General features: G+C 42.6%; 1 long non-coding RNA gene across 1 annotated transcript; it reads left to right on the top strand.

Annotated features, from left to right (window-relative positions):
- The first annotated feature begins 8636 nt into the window (after positions 1–8636).
- LOC115083845 lies at positions 8637–19157 on the top strand. Its single transcript, XR_003854414.1, has 3 exons — positions 8637–8831; positions 17200–17358; positions 18209–19157. It is a non-coding gene; the product is annotated as an uncharacterized LOC115083845 (long non-coding RNA).
- Positions 19158–21829: the final 2672 nt, after the last annotated feature.

Consider the following 21829-nt stretch of genomic DNA (forward strand, 5'->3'; position numbering starts at 1 on the left):
AAAGACAGAAACTGGTCCTGAGGGTGTGACTGGTGTGTGTGTGTGAGAGACAGAAGAGACTGGTTGTGGTCCCTAAGGAAGAGGTCTGTGAGGACAGCTTCAGCAGCTACTGCTGCTTCTGGTATGGTCTACAAGGGAAAGGAGTAGGAGAACTGCTGGAGAGGGTAAGTAAAGGTGGCTTTTTAAGTTAATTTTTCTTGATTGACTACCATTTTAATTATTGGATAGTATGTGATGTATCTGCTGTTTGAAATATTTTATTAGTGTTTGGTAAAGCTTTCAAAATTTGCATGACTCTTTAATTATTGGATATTCTATTCATCAGCTGTTTTGAAATTATTTTATTTGTATGATTTTATAATTATGATTGATTTATATATCTTTATTTTATTGATTTGTTTCACGAGGAATGGTGAAATTTTTGTTTTTCCATTGTTACACTGTATAGAGTCTGGCGTGATGCGTTTTACAGTTCAGTTTTTGTCTGCACATTTCTATTTATACTTTATGTGGCTTTATTCTGTATTTGGTGAGAGTTTGTGTTCTGCATGCAAAGACTGAGACGAAGCATTCTTTTAGCATGTGGTTTCTCTGTAGGGGTCTGTAGTAGCTTGGCCTGTTCTGTTTTCCTGATAGGAGGTGTATTGATATTTTAGATTCTGGTGTAATATTTTTGGTATTCTTTTTCATAGGTAGGGTTGTTATTCTTTGAGTGTTGGCAGATAGTATTGTGTTGATACGGGAGGACCATGCCGAAATATTAGGTATGATGCCATATGAATTCCAAGATGCAAAGTTTTCTTGTTGGCATCACAACAGTGCATGAAATTATCACAACAACTTGTATATCAGAATGTCATTTTTCATGTAAAATATGTTATAAATGCATAATTTAAAATTGTGTATGGGGAGGGGGCGCCAGACTGTAAGGTTTGCCTAGGGTGCCTAATACCCTTGCACCGGCCTGGTTATGATTCAGGAGACCCACCTCAGTGATCTAGAACATAGTAAGATTTGAAGATGGTGGATTGGGGATTGTTTGTGGGCCTTCTTCTGGGACACATAGGGCAAGGGTAGCTGTACTAATCAATAAGACTATTTCTTTTAAACTTGAGTCCTTGGACAAAGATCCCGGAGGTCGTTTTCTCATTCTCTAGGGATCCTTATATAAGGGACCTTTGGTTTCCCCTTACTAAAGGAATATACTAATTGACTAGGGAGGTTCTGTGTAGCAGTAAGTGAGAGAGGTTTGGGTTTTGTTCCGCAGATGGTATGTCCTAGCTGTTTATCATCCCACTGCACCATCTATTCTCGTGGATTTTTAGTTGGAAGTTGAGTTGAACAGTTGAGGATTTTAGTTTGGATTTTGTTGAAGCAGGAGCTCTCTGCTTCCTGTCTTACATTTTTTCCTAATTTATGAGAAAAATGTAAGGATGTTTTCCCATTTAGAGGTCAGCCACCAGTTGACGCGACTATCCAGCCTTTAAGATTATTTTGGACTCTCTTAAGTCAATTTTTGCGCATTCTCTGTGAGATACCCCTTCGCAGTAGATTGGGGCATTTGCTGAATAACGTTAGATTATTTGAAAGGGAAGATCCTGGCAGACTTGTATCTCTCCTCCAGAGGATAAAGCTGTCTGCTGACCTGAATCAGAAGAAGGATATTATTGTGAATTTACTGTTTTGTACTATCTCCTCTGTTTTGGAGGCAAGGAAGTTTTTCCACCCTCCCTGCTTTTTGAGTTTAGCTAATATTTTGCCCTTCTTGGAACTGATGGCTCCAGGTACGTGGGACACTGTAATCCAAATCAAGTAAAGAGGGAGGTCTTTCATCCACAAAGAGAGAGATTTGTAGCAAGTTCCGTCTAAAGGAGGGGATCCCAGTAAAGTCAAGCACAAGCTGGGCGTGAAATATATAGCAGTGGCCAGGGATCACAATCACACGGTAGTTTGACATGTGGGATGAAATTTCTGGCTTACTATAACAGTAATAACGGCAGAAAAAAGGCCAAAATGGTCCATCTAAATGGCTTTCCTCTGCCAAGGCTGGTAACATCAAACATAGAGACCTCTTCTTTCAGCATCTGGTCCTTCCCTGGCTTTTCCCAACACAACTGACCGACCTCAGTGCTCCCATTACTGCCATGGAGAGATTCAGTTAAAAGATACAACACACTCTGGGATCGGATGGGTATGGGGGCAAATTCTATAGGCTACTGAAAACCAGGCTTGCAGCGCCACTGCAGGCAGTATTTACACAACCTTTTGACCTCCAGTGTTTTCCCTACGATACCAACCAAGCACTGATAACCGTTCTTCTGAATAATGGCAAGGACCCCCCCCCCCCCCCCCCCCGGTGCCTTAGTCTTACTGCCCTGTATCTCTGTTGAATTTTGCCACTAAGCTGCTGGCAAAGATATATGCTGGCAGGCCGGTGGGTTTTCTCCTGGACTTTATCGCAGTGTCAAGTGGGCTTTGTCAAGCGCTGCCATTCTGTGGTTAATGTGCGCAACGTTTTTGTTATCTATGCTTGCAGCTGCGGGGGGCAGGATTTGTCCTCTCTCTCATGGTTAGTTTTCAGGCCAAGAAGGCGTTCGACTGTGTTGATTGGGACTAATTTTTTTTTTTTTTGTGCTGGAGAGATTTGGCTTCTCGGGTGCTTGCATGAGTAACTGTAAAACTGCTCTACTCTGGTCCCCAAGCCAGACTCTTAATAAATGGGGAGAGAACTGAGGAGTTTTCTTTACAGAGGGGCACGTGCTAGCATTCTATATGGTTTTTTTTAGTCTAGTTAAGCCATGGGAGAAAAGGGAGGGTGGAAATTGGGGTTGGGCACTAATTGTAAGGGGAGGGGATTGTCCTTAAACAAAAATGAGTGATTTTTTATGGATCTTCTGGGTTACAAAGAGAACTGTTACCTTTCCAACGGAGCGCACTGTTAACCTGTCATTGGACGCGCGTTTTCCTTTACCCCTTATTCAGTAAGGGGCGGAAAACGCGCGTCCAACCCACCGAACCTACTAGCACCCTCAACATGCAAATGCATGTTGATGGCCCTATTAGGTATTCACGCACGATTCAGTAAGTAAAATGTGCAACCAAGCCGCACCAAAGGTAGGCACTAATTTCTGCCAGCACCGGGAAAGTGCATAGAAAAGCAGCAAAAACTGCTTTTCTGTGCACCCTCCGACTTAATATCATGGCGATATTAAATCGGAGGTCCCGAAGGCTAAAAAATGTAAAAAAAAAAAAAAAAGAAAAAAAAATTGAAGTTGGCCGGCGGCTCTCGGGTCAAAAACCGGACGCTCAATTTTGCCGGCGTCCAGTTTCCGAGCCCGTGGCTGTCAGCGGGCTTGAGAACCGATGCCAGCAAAATTGAACGTTGGCTGTCAAACCCTCTGACAGCCGCCTATCCGGTCCAAAAGGAGGTGCTAGGGACGCGCTAGTGTCCCTAGCATTTCCTTTTGCCCGTTTCTACCGCCGGGCCTAATTTAAATACTGTATCACGCGCACAGGCGAGTGGCCCGCTCTCCCGCGGACTTTACTGAATCGGCCTGAGTATAAGATAATAGTAGCATGTGTAAAACATGGGGCTGAGCGCACCATTCTGTATCGGCCTGTGACCCACTGCTTATTGGTAACCAGACTGGCTGTTGATTACATACAGAAGAAGGTTACCTGGTCTCAATGGGGGGGAGGAGGGATATAAAAAATGATTTAAAAAAACAAAAAACACTACCCTGCATTACTAGTGTAACTGTTTTATGTTCAATTTGATGTATATCAGAACCAAAGTATGTCAGGCATTTGCGTGCTGATTTTTTAATAAATAGTTTAAACATATTAAAATAGCATGATTTCACCAAGTATTCCTCCTCTTTTTCAAGTGAAACATCTTTTAAGAATTTAATCAGGGCAACAAACACACCCCCAAACTGACGTCAGTCACTGCTTCGCAGCAGACTTGCACAGAAGGAGGCACACTAACGCCACTGCAGCCTACCACATGGCGTCTCCCAGAAGCCTGAGAGCGGGGCCTAGCCAAAAGGCTGCTCGACCTGCCAAAACCGCCGTGACTTCCCAAACCGCTCAAAGAGGTGAACATCATATCGACACGCCGAGGCTCGGAGACCAGAGCCAAGGCGGGGGGAGGAATCCCTAAAGTTATCCCCCTCTCTTATACATGTATTATTTTATTTTATTATATCCTCTTAACCTGAGCTCAGCCTGACCCGGCTGAGTACAGAGTTAGTCTCCGGCTGCAGGAGAGGGTGCTAATGCCTTCACTGCCATGCTCAGCTTCCTGTACCCGCTAGCCTCTCAGCTGATTCTCTCCTGGCAGCTAAGTCCATGCCAGAAAACCGGCTACCGGACCAAGGCACCTGACTATTTATTTATTTATTTATTTATTTATTTATTTATTTATTTATTAATTATTTTTATTATACCGAGTTTCATGATAGGAATCACATCAACCCGGTTTACAATTAACAATGTGAGTAAAGGCAGAGAGTAACAAAGTAAAGAACATTTCCCAATACAAGAACAAATATAGTATGAAACTTAACAAATATTATAACAATATTTTGGATGTGAGAAAGTTACATAAAACATGGAAAAATAACTTGGATATGAAAGGGGAGGAATTGTAGAACGACTATGGGAGAGATCATGAGATATCATGTCAGCAGAACTTGACTGAGGGAGGGACCTCAGGAGAAGTGGTGCATGATTAACTGTACAGCGTGGCCAGAGTTAGCTGAACGGGTTAACCAGCTTAACATCCCAGAATCTGCGGGCCCTCTGTCTCAGAATGAAGTGAAAATCCTTAAAGGGATTTGTGGAGTCTTTTAATGATGGGAGTCCCAGTCAGGCACCTTTTCTGGTTTAGAATCAGTGATTCTAAGAGATAAGAACATTGACCATTAAAGCCTGCAATCTTGGCGCTGTGTTTTTTTGGTTTGCTTTTTTTTTTTTTTTTTTTTTAGCAAAACTCCGAATCTTCATGAGCCCCAGGGGAAGCAGAATACACCACAGCCAATGTAGCCCGATCAACAAGCATTAGAGCCCAATCTCAGGCTGAGGAAGAAGAAGCCAAGGGAAAAAAAAGTTGCCCATTAACAGGCAACTGAATTATACTGAAGGACTAGCACAGAAAGAAAAAAAAAGTTCTGGGGGAACTCCTCCCCCCCCCCCCCAAAAAAAAAGAAATCCCCAGGTTTGGCAGGGCACTCAGCCACCTCTCCCCTTGAGATAAAAACCAAGGGATTTCCAAATCCAGCTGCCGTTGAATAAAACAATCTGACTTGCAATAGCTGAAAAAAAAAAAAATAGTGGCAGTTCCTGCCCAAATTGCAGTTTCAGAGGCCTTCGCCGACCATCCCTGAAGCTGCAGAGAGCAGGCGGAACAGCTCCAAGGCTCGCAAAGTCTCCCCAGGGACCATCCAGGTCAATGCAGGCCACACAAACTAAGCCCCATGCATCTGTTAAGCGCTTGCAGCTGCAGATCCCACAGCAAGGGCTCCTCTCAGCCAACAGAAGGCAGCATGCGACAGAAAGACGAGAACCAGCTGAAAAACCAGCTCCCCTAAGAAAAAAAAACTTTCCCCATAAAAACAGCCATCAACACAAGCCTTGTAAGGGGGAAACTGCTCCTGGCTAGCTTGGTTACCTCGGTTTCTATTTCTTTTTTTTTTTTTTTAATTCTTGGAACAGGACCATAGAGGTAAGTGGTGAGGGAGAGCAAGTCAGCAGAGAGCTGAAGATTCTCTCTCCTTGCAGAAATTCTGCTCTCTCTCTCATTTCAGCTTTTTTTTTTTTTTTAAACTCGGCCAAACAAAAAACCCACAGGCTCCAACCAAACCTCACCTGAGGCTGGAAACCTCCACTGCAGGCTCGCTATCCTGGCTGAACCAGGTGCCTGGAACCTCTTAACACTCGGAAATCACAAATTAGTGCCAAACCCACAAGGGGAGGCAGGCCTAGTGAGAAATCTTGCAGCAGCACCAGAATGTCCTACCATCTGCTGGCGGCAGAGAATGCTGTCTTTTTCTTATGCTGCAAAACCTCTAAGAAGTAGCAATGATATCACAAAGAAAAGCTGTGTGCTCTGCCTCCATCTGCTGGTAGGAAGACATAACCACTCATCTTGACTGGACTGGTGTAGCAAGATGAAATGGAAAGAATGTTTTAAAACACGGAGAAAAAGCAGGCTGGGTTGCTTTAGTGACTGAGAACCATGTAGCTCAGGCAGACGAGTCTGGGTAGGATATAGAAATAAAACCACACGATAGCTTACACGCCATGGAGGTCATGTGAGAACACACCCACACAGACAGTAACTGCTCACAAAAGCTTTAGCTTTGTGATTCTAAAAATAAAACTGGATGAAACCTCTAAAGGCAGGGACTAGAGAGCAAGAAAAAGCCAGCATTAAAGAGGGGATCATAAACCTCACTTCTTTATTGTGGACTTTGATACTGAATCAGGTTACTCACCGGTATAGATGTCACGTGCGAATGATGGTAGTGAACGAAAAACAGAGGAAACAAACACAGAGACTGAGGAGCTCTCATTGGGACAAAAACCTTTTTTGATTCTCAGGATTCAGCCTTTGACATCAGTGTTAGCAATAATATAATGCCTCTGTAGCGGTCCATGGTAAGACCGCATCTTGAGTACAATTCTGGTCGCCACATCCCAAAAAAGATATAGTTGCACTGGAGAAAGTGCATAGAAGGGCAATCAAAATGATAAGGGGCTTGGAACGGCTCCCCTATGAGGAAAGACTAAAGAGGTTAGGACTTTTCAGCTTGGAGAAGAGACGTCTGAGGGGGGATATGATAGAGGTGTTTAAAATCATGAGAGGTCTAGAATAGGTAGATGTGAATCGGTTATTTACTCTTTCGGATAGTAGAAAGACTAGGGGGCACTCCATGAAGTTAGCATGGGGCACATTTAAAAATAACCAGAGAAAATTCTTTTTCACTCAACCAGAGGATGTCATTAGTGCAGATAGTGAAGCTTGGTTTAACAAAGGTTTGGATAAGTTTTTGGAGGAAAAGTCCATTAACTGCTATTAATCAAGTTGACTTAGGAATTAGCCACTGCTATTACTGGCATTAGTAGCATGGGATCTACTTAATGTTTGGGTACTTGTCAAGTACTTGTAGTCTGGTTTGGCCACTGTTGGAGACAGGATGCTGGGCTTGATGGACCCTTGGTCTGACGCAGTATGGCAATTTCTTATGTTCTAATATAGTGGATTCTAAGGTTAGCTGGGAGTTGTCCATAAGCAATGAAAACTTCTCGTAGATGGCTAACCAGTGTTTTCCAGGAAGGTCAAAGGGATGAGTATTTACCACCAAACTTGTGGCTTTTCTTGATTTTTGTGCTACTGGTAGCCAGTTGGTGGGTAGGACATCTAAAAAAGATTTTGCAGTATGCAAAAGATCTGTACAGTGTTCATTATCATAGATAATAAAAAAGAATGTGCCTTCTGTGATTAATTTCTATCACATTGTCAAAGTCACTGCACACAATCATATTCACCATGTACATGGCAAAGCCCTAGCAAAACAGATTTCAGCCCACAGATTACCAGCATTAATCAGCAAGTAGTGGTCCCTGTACATTCCTGGTCAAAGACCAGTAAGGTGTGACCTCTGCAAAACTTGAATGATTCAGCTGCAGCATCTTTCAGGTGTTTACCCATTGCTTATCCCAACTGCATGTATTCTCTGACACAGCATCTGTTTTCAAAATCAGGTTGGAGAGCTTGCCCAGGGACTGGTTCACCATCCACATGCAGAGCAGCAGGATTAATTCCATACAGGTGAATTTTCAATGAGTTACCCATAGAAATGTAACATACTATCACAGCAATTGTCAAAAGCCATTTACCTGCATTAAGTACACTTAACACAGGTAAAAACCTATTGACAATTCAATGGAATATATTGTAGCAAATTTCAAAAGCCCACTTAACAAAGGTAAAGTGCATTTGTACATGTAAAACCCAGTTTTAAGTTTGTAAATGCTTTTGAAAATCAGGTCCATAATGTTTAAAATTGAAGGGAATTATAGTGTAATTACCACTAAAAGTGTTGTTATCCACAAACCCCCCAGCATGATAAGGTTGGGTATTTGTCCCAAAAAGAGATTGTTGTAGTTAGTCATGCAAGATCTGGCAGATATGCTAAAAGACCTTTAGCCCCCACATGGTCCACGCATATTTGGCATTAACTTTCAGTACAACTTCTGCATACCCCCAATGCACTCTGGGACAGCGCTTCTCAACCGGTGTGTCGCCAAACACCGGCAGGTGTGTCACGTCTCCCGGTGTCCCACTGCCCCGTTGTACTTTCCTTCTCCCTTTTTCCAGCCCCCGCGGGCCAATTGGAAGCCTCCTTTCTTCCTCTCCCCACTGCCCAATGAGAAGCCTCCTTCATTCTGCCTGCCCCCATGCAGGCCAATCGGAAGCCTCCTCCCTTCTACCTGCCCGTGGGAATAGGAAGAAGGGAGGAAGCCTTTGATTGGCCGGTGAGGCAGGCATCGCATAGCCCGGGGGTGGGGTGGGAGGAATGGCAGTGTTGAACTCCGACAAAGCAAGGCTGCCACGGGAGCTCATCTCCATGGCAGCGAAGAGGAAACCCGACCCCGACCGAGGCCACCACGGGAGCCCATCCCCCTGGCAGCGAAGAGGAAACCCGACCCCGACTGAGGCCATCACGGGAGCCCATCCCCATGGCAGTGAAAAAAGAAGACCCGCCAGAGTAAAGCCGTGGTGGAACTGGAGCCCATCCCTGCAGTGAAGGAAGAAGAAGTTTTTGGTGAGAGTTTGTGTGTCTGTGTGTGAATGAGTGCCTGGGTGAGAGCTTGTGGGTCTGTGTGTGAATGAGTGCCTGGGTGAGAGCTTGTGTCCTTGTGTGAATGAGTTCCTTGGTGAGAGCTTGTGTGTCTGTGTGTGAATGGGTGCCTGGCTGAGAGCTTGTGTTTGTGGGTGTGAATGAATGGATGGGTGAGAGCTTGTGTCTGTAGGTGTGAATGGGTGAGAGCTTGTGTGTGTGGGTGTGAATGGGTGAGAGCTTGTGTGTGTGGGTGCCTGGGTGAGAGCTTGTGTGAATGGGTGCTTGGGTGAGAGCTTGTGTGTGTGGATGTGAATGGGTGCCAGGGTGAGAGCTGTTGTGAATGGGTGCTTGGGTGAGAGATCTGTACTTGGACCGGTGCTTTTCAATATAAATATAAATATAAATGATCTGGAAAGGAATACGACGAGTGAGGTTATCAAATTTGCAGATGATACAAAATTATTCAGAGTAGTTACATCACAAGCAGACTGTGATACATTGCAGGAGGACCTTGCAAGACTTGAAGATTGGGCATCCAAATGGCAGATGAAATTTAATGTGGACAAGTGCAAGGTATTGCATATAGGGAAAAATAACCGTTGCTGTAGTTACACGATGTTAGGTTCCATATTAGGAGCTACCACCCAGGAAAAAGATCTAGGCATCATAGTGGATAATACTTTAAAATCGTCAGCTCAGTGTGCTGCAGCAGTCAAAAAAGCAAATAGAATGTTAGGAATTATTAGGAAGGGAATGGTTAATAGAACGGAAAATGTCATAATGCCTCTATATCGCTCCATGGTGAGACCACACCTTGAATACTGTGTACAATTCTGGTCGCCGCATCTGAAAAAAGATATAGTTGCGATGGAGAAGGTACAGAGAAGGGCAACCAAAATGATAAAGGGGATGGAACAGCTTCCCTATGAGGAAAGGCTGAAGAGATTAGGGCTGTTCAGCTTGGAGAAGAGACGGCTGAGGGGGGATATGATAGAGGTCTTTAAGATCATGAGAGGTCTTGAACGAGTAGATGTGACTCGGTTATTTTCACTTTCGAATAATAGAAGGACTAGGGGGCATTCCATGAAGTTAGCAAGTAGCACATTTAAGACTAATCGGAGAAAATTCTTTTTCACTCAACGCACAATAAAGCTCTGGAATTTATTGCCAGAGGATGTGGTTAGTGCAGTTAGTGTAGCTGGGTTCAAAAAAGGTTTGGATAAGTTCTTGGAGGAGAAGTCCATTAATGGCTATTAATCAATTTTACTTAGGGAATAGCCACTGCTATTAATTGCATCAGTAGCATGGGATTTTCTTAGTGTTTGGGTAATTGCCAGGTTCTTGTGGCCTGTACTTATTTTGGTCAGTCAGATTTTTGAAATCATTAATATTCAAGTCGCACACTGTACCTTTTCCTGCCATAACAATTTTAATTGTAGACACGATGTAAACTATATTTTTTTTAATTTATTATTCTATTTTTGACATTGATTTTATAGGCATTATCTATAGCCCATACAAAGTACTACACTCTGAAGGAGACATAGCATCACTACTTGCTAAGAGTAAGCGCTTACATGTTTGTCATTAGTTTTACTAAAGGAAAATTATATCTTCCCCTTTGGAATCCTAAATAGAAACCCACTAGCTTATAAGTCACAGATAGAGTTTATAATGAAAGGACCAAGATAAGAAGAAAAGAACAATGAGCAATTAATAAACCCAAAAATATAGTAATAGAATATTACAAATCCCTATAGCAGAGCTCCTCATGTGTAAGGTATGTATTTGTTTCAAGGAGAAAAGTAATCTTTGTGAAAGAGAGTGAAACATTCATTAGGTAAAATCTAGTAAATAGTGTCATAAGAAAAGATATTCAAAGAAGGGTTCAGCAAAGACATTAGAATAAGAGATAGAATATTGAGATATTAAAGATCAGCAAAGTGATTATCCTAAGTGCAAGCTGCAAAACCAAAGAATAGGAATAGCTTATAACTTAGGCTGGTGTGAACGAGAAATATAAAGAGATCTCCTGGGAGGTCCTCACAAGCATTTCCTATACAGGATAGATTGTCATGACAACCGTATCATGTGTTTGTGGGCGGTTACACTTTTCTGGAAGCTTCGAGAAGGTTGTATTTAATTATATAAGTTAGATTTTATGCACTACACCTGATAAATACCAAGGTTAGGGATTAGGTTACACTTTTAAGTTCCTCTGTCATGGCTTAGCATCGAAGACTGATTGATGTGACACCTATCCATTTTAAGGTGTCCCATAGAGGGAAATGAAGAATATGTCTGATTAAGATAACCAAGAATACCCAGACTCCTCTGCTGTACTAGCCTGTCAGAGGTGAATGAACTTTGAGAGACTTTCTGACTATCACAGATTCAACGGATGCAGAAGAGTTGGGAAACTGGTAAATCCTGCAAAGCTTATAATTACAGGCCAGGAAGGCATCAATGACTTGCAGAGAATCTCTGAGACAGATTTGCTGGCAACAAAAGGAGAGAGGCCTATTTTAATGGCCACATTTACTTCACAATGCAGGGATACTCGTTCTGCAGGGAAATCAGGATGCAAGCCTTTATCTTGCAGAACGAGTATCCCTGCATTGTGAAGTAAATGTGGCCATTAAAATAGGCCTCTCTCCTTTTGTTGCCAGCAAATCTGTCTCAGAGATTCTCTGCAAGTCATTGATGCCTTCCTGGCCTGTAATTATAAGCTTTGCAGGATTTACCAGTTTCCCAACTCTTCTGCATCCGTTGAATCTGTGATAGTCAGAAAGTCTCTCAAAGTTCATTCACCTCTGACAGGCTAGTACAGCAGAGGAGTCTGGGTATTCTTGGTTATCTTAATCAGACATATTCTTCACACTTTCTTTTTACTTTTCTCTTTCTTCTTTCTTTTTTTTCTTTCTTTTTTATACATATCATATACACGTGGCGAGCTCTTATTTTTCATACATTTATCTAATTTTTGGCACTCATGGTAACTTTTTATAGTTAAAGGCAATATGCATTTGATTTGTACTGTTTTACCTGTTTAGCTGGTGTTTACTGATTTTACTGTGCTCATTATATGGTGCTGGTTTTACTATTTATTGATTTATTTATTTCACTTACATCTTGTTTCAGACTCATTCCATATAATTCCATGTTACCATTTTATATGTTCATTTTACATGTTTGTTTATTATATGTTTTTATTAGTTTTATTCATTTTTATATTTTTAATGTCATTTATTGTATGTTTTAGCCCCTGATGCAGCCCTACTGAAAGAGGGCGAAACTCGGCTGGAGTCGGGCTCTATTGCGTATATTTGCACACAATAAACCTCTACAAGATCGGACATTTGGTTGCTTATTGTGTACTGTTGCTCTCACAGCTTTATTAAGCAACCTTCCTTGCTGTTTTTTTAGTCCACTTCCAGTACAACATCATCCTCTGACTCTGAATCATCATTGGAGAACGAACAACAAACGCCCAGTGCAAGGGATGAGGAGGCATCATGTGCACCACCGGCATTGACGGCACTGTCACAATTATGGGAGAGTGTGCCCAAACACTTGCGTAAAAAGATATGGAAATGCAAATACATCGATATTTTTAAAATCCTCGAAGGAAGAAGAAATCCAGTCGACAAAAACGAAAGCGTGAACGTCCACACGGAACAGACAAACCTATCGCCAAAAATATCATAAACTGGACAAGAGCATTTTTGCGCATGATAAGCATCATGGGAAAAGAAGATCCATCACAATACGGCCCAATGCTTAGCTATGCAGACACCATTTTGGACGCTTACAGAGAATACGAAGGATTCGTATGGCTTAATTACGACGAGCGCTTCAGAGACAAAATGGAAGAGAACTGCTTCATGTCTTGGGGAACACAGGATGTCAGTCTGTGGCTCAGGCATATGAGTGAGAAGCGAGATCCAGCAAGCAGCACCCGTTCATCCTACAGACTAAGCCAAAACAACACACACGTAGGACAAGCTGCGTCCAACAGTAACAATGAATCGTGCTGGAGATATAACAGATCGTCATGTTCTTTCCAGGATTGCAAATTCAAGCACATTTGCTCGATTTGCTCGTCTACACATCCATTTAAATGCAATAAGAAGGGTGACACAGGGAGTAATCCCAAGGGGAAGTGAAAACAGCACATTCATCAATGCGCCATCCCCGATCAACATTGAAGCCATGCTCCCGTGGTTAAATCATTACTCACGCAAAAAACAGGCAGCGCAGATAACAGAGGGATTTCGCTCTGGATTCAAAATACCTTTCCAAGGGATCATAGAGGAAACATGGACAGATAATGCAACCTCAGCATCTAAACATCAAGCAATCATTCAAAAGAAAATTGAAGAAGAAATCACAAAAGGTAGAATAGCGGGACCCTTCAATTCTCCACCATTTAAAAAAATGATAATATCTCCATTGGCCGTCATCCCGAAAAAAGAGCCAGGAAATTTCAGGCTGATTCAAAACCTTTCATATCCAAGGGGTTCCTCAGTTAACGACCACTTACCAGTGGAAGAGTGCACAATACAGTATGCCTCCTTCGACAGCGCTATAGATATAGGGGGTCATTTTCAAAGGAGTTACGCATGTAAATGTGACATACTATCGTAGCAATTTTCAAAAGCTATTTACTCGAGTAAAGTGCACTTACTTGAGTAAATCCTATGGACAATTCAATGGCATATATTGTAGCAATTTTGAAAAGCCCACTTACTTGAGTAAAGTGTATTTACTCGAGCAAAAACCAGTTTTGCTCGAGTAAATGCTTTTGAAAATCTGGCCCATATTGCGTAGATGAGGGAGAGAAGCGCTCATGGCGAAAACAGACATTGAATCAGCATTACGCCTTCTCCCTGTGCACCCAAGCAATTAACTGTTGCTTGGATTTTGCTTCGAGGGAGCTTATTACTTTGACAAATGTATGCCTATGGGGTGCGCAGTATCATACGTTACCTTCGAGGCATTCAGTTCATTCCTCCATTGGGTTACAGCGCAACAAGCTGGAACAAACAATATCATGCATTATCTCGACGATTTCCTCTTCGTTGGACCCCAAAACACTACTGTCTGCTCGAGACTGCTAAGAACGTTCCATACAATGGCATCCATTGGAGTCCCAATAGCACATGACAAGACCGAAGGGCCCGCCACGTCAATCAAATTTCTGGGAATAGAACTCGACTCTACAAAGATGGAGTCCAGATTACCCCAAGAAAAACTTCATGACATCCACAAGTTGAATCATGCAATGATAGCCAAATAGATGATGTTGGTCAAAATGCAGTCACTAATAGGCAGCTTGAATTTTGCATGTCATATTATACCGATGGGGAGAGTCTTCCTGAGGAGATTAATCGTAAGCACAATCGGAGTTTCACGCCCAAAACATCGCATCAGGGTCACTAAGGCAACGAAGGAAGATTTGTATTTATGGTCTTCACTCCTCGACAAGTTCAATGGAATATCCATTTGGCAAGACCCTCCTATATCAAACCAAGACCTTGGTATATATTCAGACGCATCGGGTGGTTGGGGTTTCGGAGAATACTGGCAGGGCTCCTGGGCTGCCGAGCAATGGTCGCAGGAGTGGGTTCAGAATGGTTTAACACAGGGAGGAAAGAGAGCCCTGTGAGCAAAGAGGACCCCAGAAAGACTCACCCAAAGCTGCCTGTGAGTTTTTGCTGCAGGCTGCCGAGATGCCGAGGGAGAGAGAGAGAGGGGCGGGTCCTGACCTGTCGAGGCACTGATGTCATTGGGAGGAGTCTGGAAGATCCAATAAAACCAGGGACCGGCGGCACACAGGGCAGGGAGGAAAAAGAGCCCTGTGAGCAAAGAGGACCCCAGAGACTCACCCAAAGCTGCCAGTGAGTTTTTCCTGCAGGCTGCCGAGATGCTGAGGGACAGAGAGAGAGGGGCGTGTCCTGACCCGTCGAGGAGTTGACGTCATCGGGAGGAGCCCGGAAGACCCAATAAAACCAGGGACTGGCGGCACACAACCAAAGCCGCACACCAAAGGGGCGCGCCCCTGGGTAAAATATGGGGAAAAAGAGGAAATCAAAAACCTGGACTTCTTCCCCATTGCCCTCAACATCCATGAAGATTGGGCCAATGGATGACCACATTTTTCATCTGGGCGAGTCCTTCATGAGGGCAATACAGAGGTTAATTCCCAGCCCCCAGCAATCTCCTCTTCAACCTGCAACATTGCATATGGATATTGGGACATTATCAGGGGCAGTAGGGGGGAATCCTCATATCCCCATTGATAATTCACAGTGCATAGCTGGAGAAGGAATTAGTGAGGTGAAGGGATATATAGGATCTATTAATGAGCCTGCTGGGGTTAAAACCATGGAGGCCAAAGATAGTAATATATTAATGTTACCTTTTCCCTCTATAATCCCAGATATGGTAGAATTACCTGAGAATGATATGGAACCAAAAACTGTCTCTTTAAAGATGTTTGGAAACTTGTAGCTAAAGTAGACAAAAAAGTGTCAAGCTCAATTTCCCAAGTTCATAATTTTTCAGTACAAACTAGAGCTAAATTAGAGGAGCAAGACACTAGGATAAGGAATGTAGAGACCTCTATTTCTAATCTAAGCACTCACGGGCGGATTTTAAAAGCCCTGCTCGCGTAAATCCGCCCGGATTTACGCAAGCAGGGCCCTTGCGCACCGGTGCGCCTATTTTGCATAGGCTGCCGGCGCGCGTAAGTCCCGGGGTTTTTTGAAGGGGGTGTGTCGGGGGCGGGCCCGAATGACGCGGCGTTTTGGGAGCGGGACGCGGCATTGCGGGGGCGGGACCAGGGGCGTGGCGCCGGCCCAGGGGCATGGTCGAGGCCTCCGGACCAGCCCCCGGGTCGGATGACGGCACGCCAGCAGTCCGCTGGCGTGCGTAGATTTAAGTCTGCTTCTAGCAGGCGTGAATGGAGGGCGAAAGAAAGTTCCCTCCGAGGCCGCTCCGATTTCGGAGCGGCCTCGGAGGGAATGGAGGCAGGCTGTGCGGCTCGGCGCGCACAGGCTGCCCAAAATCGGCAGCCTTGAGCGCGCCGATCCAGGATTTTATAAGATACGCGCGGCTATGCGCGTATCTTATAAAATCCAGCGTACTTTTGTTTGCGCCTGCTGCGCGATAAAAAGTACGCGATCGTGCTTTTTTTTTTTAAATCTACCCCTCAATAAGCACCCTTAGAGGTTGCCAGTACAGCTTTTATAAAGGATAAATTATTCCTTTATAATCAAATTGAATTGCTGGAAAATGAAACTAGGTCTGATAATTTACGGTTTTTAAATTTCCCCCTAACTAGATTACTATCTTTGAGAGAACTTTTTAGGAAATACATGACTGAGATCCTGTCCTTTGAGGAGGACAAGATACCAGCCTTGTCAAAAATATATTATATCCCAAATAAAAAAAAAAAAGTAGTAAATCAAGAAGGGGGAATGTATGTATTAGTAAGTACAGATGTTTCAACTTTCTTAGAAGATTCTATTGATAACGTTGTTACTAGATCTACTTTGATAGTATCATTTTTGTTGAAATTTGACAAAGATTTAGTGTTTCGTAAGTATTTCCTAAATTAGCATCTGATCTTCTGTGGTCAGAGTTCAGATATTCCCAGATGTTTCCCGAGCCACACAGGCACGTAGGAAGTTTTTTTTTAAGAGTATAAGCAAAGGGTTCTAAGTTTGGGAGCCAGTTTCTTTCTTAAATAAATGCCTAATAATGTATTTTAATAACAAATTTGTGTTTTATGATCCTCTGCATTTAGAGCAATTTATAAGGGATAAAACTGTAGTGTAACAATGCTGCGATGAAGATTAATACAGGATGCAAAAGTAATCAGGATTTTGCTTTTCAGGATTGTTCTCTCTTCCCCCCTCCAGACGTGGACTAAGTTATAACATATGTGGTTCTACTGGCTTTTCTTTTTTGATTGATTTTTCCTTTGAATGCTTAAGTATTTAATTGTAAACAATGTTATAAATGAATAAATATATAAATTAAAAAAAGAATGGTTTAACACGTAACATCACCTTCTTTGAGAAGTTTCACATTTTGGTGGCACTAGTTATATGGGGTCACAAACTCCGAAATAAATACATAATTTTTTGGTGCGACAACAATGGCAGTTGTGCAAGTTCTCAACAAACAATCGGCCAAATGTCCAAGAGTGGCAGAGTTATTGAGAGAGGTGATATTGACCGGTTTACCTCTAAACATGATCATAAAAGCACGTCATGTCATGGGTGTCCATAATACTGTTGCTGATGCACTATCCAGAGCTAAATGGGATTTATTTCACAAACAGGTTCCCGGAGCTGACAAGGAAGGCACAGCAATCCCCAAGAGATTGTGGAACATTGGGACAACGCCACGAGAGACCTCCTGAAGAGATCGATCGCCCCCTCCACGTGGAGAGCGTACAGCACAGCATATGAAACCGTATCCGACTTCCTTAAAGAGAGAGGTTGGAATCCAGGACCAGTTCAACAAGCTCTATTGGTCAAATTTATTGTGAGCTCAAAGGAGCGCGGTATATCAAGGAGCGTGGTTATAAGTCAGTTAGTGGGCTTTGCCTTTTTCTCAAAGGCAAGTGGTTGGGGCGACCCATCAAAGTCTTTCCTAGTTAGGAAGATTATGGCGGGATGGGCCAAAAAATCCGGACCTGTCATTTATTCACGTAAGCCTATTACTCACAAGTTGCTGTTGCAGCTGTGGTCGGCGTTACCATTGGTATGTGTGTCACCGTTTGAAGTTAAATTATTTAGAACTGCATTTTCCCTAGCTTTTTTTTTTTTGGAGCACTGTGAATAATCTGCGAGCTGGTGGCCGCATCTAAAAAGAAAGTGGGCCTCGGAGGTATTTTATTCCATAACATCACATTATCCGAACATGTGGTACAGATAATAATACAGAGTTCAAAAACAGACCAAGCTGCTAGAGGAGCCAAATTGTATTTAAGGACCATCGAGAATGTCAACACTTGGCCCGTAAAAGATCTTAGGCCATACCTATCAGCTCACCCAGCAGGCGGCACACAATTGCTTATACACAACGATCATACCCCACTGACAAGATATCAGTTTGCTGCAGTTCTCAGATTTACACTCCAATAGGGCATAACCCTAAGGACTTCGGGACCCACTCCTTCAGGATGGGTGCAGCCACCAGCGCAGCACAAGCCGAGCTAAACATTTCCACAATCCAGAAAATTGGGAGATGGAAGTCTGATGCTGTCTACATGTACATCAGGCCTAGTGTACTGTGACCTCATACCTTTATTTGTGAACCCCTCGTTTTTTTGGGTTTTTTTACAGAGACACTACAACGGCAGAGTCCCATAAGAGCGAAACTGTGCCCTCTTGGCTGCCCAGTGAACAAAGGAGGGTCCTAATACCTGCATGATGTGGTCCGAGATTATACTGCGACTGAAATGGCGCGATAGCAGGCTATGGACAAGAGGGTGAAAAAAGGTTAACCAACAGGTTGGTCGTTGGGCTAGAAGTCTTGGAGGGCCGCACATATGCTACGAATGGGCAGAAGACATATGCGAAGGTTTCTACTGGTCAGATAAGATACACCTGTCAGATATTGGCAGTGATTTATTCAATAATTTTATACAGGAAGCTATCGAACTATTCTTAGGTTGAAAAGGCCGCAACTTGGAGGGGGGCATTAGGCAAGTAGTCACTACTTCATGCTGGTGGCGGGTGCACGAGTCATGGCCGAATTTAGTAGGCCAGAGAGAGGGTCCCCTTGCTACGAGGAGCACGGCGGGGGGCCGGTGGAAGGGGGCCGCCTTGCTCGGAGACACGGCGGGTGGCACCCTGGATTGCTAGTTTGCTACTGACGTGATATGATGGGAGACTCGTGCATCTCAAGGTTGTTAACTATATATGATAAAGCTGCGGCCTTTATTACCACACAAGAAGCGTCTGTCTCGTATTGCTCGTATTGTATCTATGAAATACTGAGTGTTAGCGAACGGAGCACCGCCCCGAGCATCGGCGGTCGCGATGTTAATATTTTTTTCAATGCCGGTTTGGGTAGGGACTAATTGAAACATATCCAGTTCCGATTTCATGCATTCTTTAGACCCGTGGTGTACAAATGCCATGTTGCTTCCTAATGGAGAGGTTTCTCTTCTTAGACTTGTGGTTAGGTTTCTGAGACTTGCCACATCTGGGCTTCTTTATTTGAAAAGTTTCAGGAGTACCCTGCTGGTTGGCTCTTTATTCAGAATAGCTGTAGTGACAAGGCCCATCGCATCTTTGGCGATGTTTTTTGGTTGTGCTTTTCACATGCGGTTTAACAATCTCAAAACCCCTTCTCAAAAGGGATATTGCTTTTCTAAAGGGACTATGAAACACACTGCCTAGCCCTGTATCATACATGACTGGAGATCCACAATATCCCAAAAGCCCGTGCCCAGCCGGTGCGGCATAATAATTTCTGCATGTGATGGGGGTCACCATAGTCTTTAACCACTACCGTTTTAAAAACAGTCTTCTGGGGATGCAGATGAAGCTAAAGGATCACCTTCCTGTAATGAATTGTGTTGGTTCTAATCTGTTTTTATTTCAAATACGAGGGTATCAATGTGCTGTTTGTTCACAGGGACACAACATATATTACAAGGGAAAGTGATAAACTCATCCTTAACAGGAACACAGCATAGCAATGGCATAAAATGGTTTCGCACCAGCTGCTGCTCTACAATTTCTGTGTACAGAACTAGGGTATTAAACCCACCCATAATCTCTGTTGGAAATAAGGAGCACTGGATATTTGTTTTAGTTTCTAGTCCCAAAATGATTGCTAAATCACCCTCTGCAGAAATTAAAGCCTTGTCCTCTGATTTTGATTCTCTGGGTGTTGGGGGGGTCATAAATGATTTGTGATGGTATGGGTTTTAAAGAACCTATTCATAGTGGATCACATGGTCCACTACCCTTTGCACAATGGCACAATTCCCCTTTTGTACCACAAAGTGATGCTCCACATTTCCTCCTCCAGAAGTGACAATATATTTCTGATCTTTAATATTAAGCTTGCAATACATCTTGATATTGAAAAGTGCTGTACGATCTAAAGTATCAAATTTTACTTTTTAAGGTCCTGTTAAACCTCTTCAACACTGCTGCTTTAACATCATTATTGGTCACAAAATGATGAAACCCCTCTGTGTTTTTTCACAAATTCTTCAGAGAGCTATTTAAAATCACTTTGCCTTTATCCGTTTGTATTTTATTGGGAATAGGACCGCCGTTACATATACTGTATTTTCAAAAGACTCAGACACTTCATGGCCTGAGCTTTGTTTTTAGACTCATGACCCATGTGTATTTTAACAAAATATCTATCATTGTCAAGAAGTATTTGTAGCCGCTGTTACAACCAAACAAGGCAGACATATTGACTAAATCAGCCTGCCATTGTGCATCCATAGCCGACACAATTGTTTTTGTTTCTTTTAAAATGTGTAAATACAAAAAAAACTGGGCCAAAAATAAGCTATTTTTTCAAATATTTTTTGTTCAATAGACAATATTATTCAACATACAAGACCAATTCCACAGAAACACAGTATTTATAATACTTTGTCTACAAAACACATCAAAAAACTATTTTTAATTCTCTTAAAAACCACATGAAAACAGTGTACTCATAGGTCAATACTTGTATATTTCTCTTATAAGTGTTGGGCTTTATGTTTCAATCATAGTACCCTGAAAAATCACACATAACATTTTGATTTTTAAAACTAAATTGTGAACAATATTTAATTCAGTGCTAAAGTGCAGTATTAGAAAAAAATTCAGTAAAATTCTTCACTAAAAATTTCCAAACAAATACTTTAAACTATCCTGTGCCAACACTTCCAAATGCAATTCACAAATAATCTCCAGCTTTTTCTTTTCACTTTCAAATAATGCACTCCAAAACAAAAAAACCCATGAACATACATCCAAAATGCAGATGACGTGCTGGTAATGGAGTCACATTTGAAGGATCTTTCAACTGACAACAAAACTTCTCAACCTCACTCCTGCATTTTGCCCTCCCTCATGGCCCATGTTTCGCCATTACATTGCTTCCTCAGGGAAGTTTAACATATCGCTCTCATGTAGTAATCTGCTTCTTATGGGGGACTTCTCTCTTTCATACAATATACCCTATACCATCAGGATTCAACATTTCCAGTCCCTTTTGGGCTGTAAAAAGTGTGTGTGGGATGGGTGGGGGTGTTTCTGAGCACTATGATTGAAACATATAGCCCAACATTTATAAGTCAAATATGCAAGCATTGGCCTATGTTTGAATACACTGGTTGCACCTGGCTTTTAAGATATTTTTTTCATGTGTTTTTTTTAGACAAAGTATTATTTACACTGTGATTCTTTGGACTTTGTCTTTTAAAATGTGTCCTAGCAGGTTTGTGCTAAGAATAAGCATTTTAGTCTGTAAGCCATTTGGTTACTTGTTTTCGGGTCACTCTTTCATTTTAGAAGCTTAGAAAAGAAGGTCATAATACGTTGTTTTTTTTAACAGCATCTCATGCACGGTTTTTGTGTGTGGCTGTAAACACAGTGCTCTGTATTTATAAACTCAATGCTTGTTTTAGTCACCTTACTTGTTTGAGATTCTAACCCCTGTCCATTAATCATTTTTTTTGTGTACTACAATGGATCTGCTCACAATTTACCTTGAATGTCTGACAGGTGTGTATATTTGTCACGGAAACCTCCTGAGCGGAGGAGGGAAGGGGAGATTTTTCCTTGTCACTGTGTACAAAATAAGAGAGTTTGTCAGGAACTCCTGTTTCATCTATGGACTACCCCAGTAGCAGCACGACCAGTGATGACATGAAAAAACAGGGTTCATTAATTGTGCCATTTATGATGATATTGTAAAGGGTCATGTTTGGGGGTGAGTTG

This window comes from Rhinatrema bivittatum, chromosome 2, assembly GCF_901001135.1.
Source record: "Rhinatrema bivittatum chromosome 2, aRhiBiv1.1, whole genome shotgun sequence".
NCBI lineage: Eukaryota > Metazoa > Chordata > Amphibia > Gymnophiona > Rhinatrematidae > Rhinatrema > Rhinatrema bivittatum.